The sequence below is a fragment of the Microcebus murinus genome, chromosome 16 (assembly GCF_040939455.1).
Source record: "Microcebus murinus isolate Inina chromosome 16, M.murinus_Inina_mat1.0, whole genome shotgun sequence".
NCBI classification, from domain to species: Eukaryota; Metazoa; Chordata; class Mammalia; order Primates; family Cheirogaleidae; genus Microcebus; species Microcebus murinus.
Window position 1 is genome coordinate 56,882,171 of NC_134119.1, and position 1,474 is coordinate 56,883,644.

A 1,474-nucleotide genomic window follows, 5' to 3' on the forward strand; every position below is an offset into this window, starting at 1 on the left:
ACACGCCAGGAAGGGACGGGGGACAGACGCCCGGCGGGGCGGGAAGCCCTGGCCGCGGCCGCACAGATAGAAGGAAAGGGTCTTGCCCAGGTCTCCCGTTATCGTGGACTTATCTATTTATACCTCCATTTCGCCCAAAAAAGAGTCTGAGGTGGGGGTTACCTGTCATCTGTAAGAAAATTAAAGTCATTTCCTAAAAGGGGCAAAAGGAAATTGAAGTAATGAGGAGGAAGGGAGAGAGAAGGAGGTTGAGAGAGAGAGAGAGAGAGAGCCGGCCACATATTTGAGTTCCTTTCTGAAGTCCGATTCTTAAATAGAGCACGATTTTCCTTTTGCCCATTTCCCCAGGAATTGGTTGTCTTCCTACACGATTTCTTTGGGCTTCGTCACAAAAGGTAAGATTCCACATTGAGCAGTACTAATTAGCCAGGGCCATCTCGAGCATGTAACAAAAGCAAATCTATCACTAGCTGTGGGGGGAAAAAAAGAAAAAGAAACCAGTCCTCCGCTCCCCCAAACCCCAAAACATATAAGCTCAGCATTTTAACCGGCTGGGGTAAGAGCCATTATTTTCATTAATGGAGCTCATTTTTATTTTATTGGGCTTTTTTACTATCAGATTAAAAGCATGTTTTTATTGTAGTTTTTTTTTTTTTCTTTTCCTAATGCAATCTTGGATGATGTGCTCAGAATGAATGGAATAGTTATTGTTTTAATTATTTTTTCATTTTGTGTTTTTATTTTGTTTGTTCCTTTTATTTACTACTCCGAAGTTTGCCGTAATAACAGGCACTCGGGGCCTCGCAGGGGCCTGCAGTCAGCGTCCCCCGGCGGTTTGCATCTGCTAACGACGACCAAGGAACGGGGACTCGCCAGCTCGCCCATGCTTCTGCGACGCAGTGGCAGCCAGCCTTGCTGAGGAGGGCTCCCGGGGCGGGGCGAGGCCGGGGACACGGACCCCCCGCCAGGCAACGCAGCTTCCTAGAAGCACCGATGGATTTCCTGGCCGCTTCTGTTCCAGCTCCCGCCCCGCACGGTCCGGGCTCGCTGGGCAAAGGAGGGGCTGGCAGGAATCCCAGGGGAGAGAAGCCAACCGTGGGGCTCGCTCCCTGCCTACAGCCACACCTCCCCGCTGCCCGGCCCCGCACGGGCCGCCCTAAGCGCACGCCGATTCCAACATGTGCCCAGAGGGACCAGGGCTGGGCACGGGCGGGCACTTGTCCTCTGCCCGGGAAGGGGAATAGAGGCCACGGAGGCGTCCCAGCAAGCCCAGCTGTCTCCGCAGCCCCGAGGCCTCAAGAGAACCGGGAACAGGGGCAGGGTGGGGTTTCCAGAGAGCTCACCCGGGACTGGGGATCGAGCACCCGTTTGTGAGTTGGCTGGCCAGGGACAAGCTGAAACCACGCGGGGCGAGGCAAGCTTCTTCTCAGAAGCGCAACCTCGGGCCTGCCCCTGGGCTGTTTCGGCGGTTTCT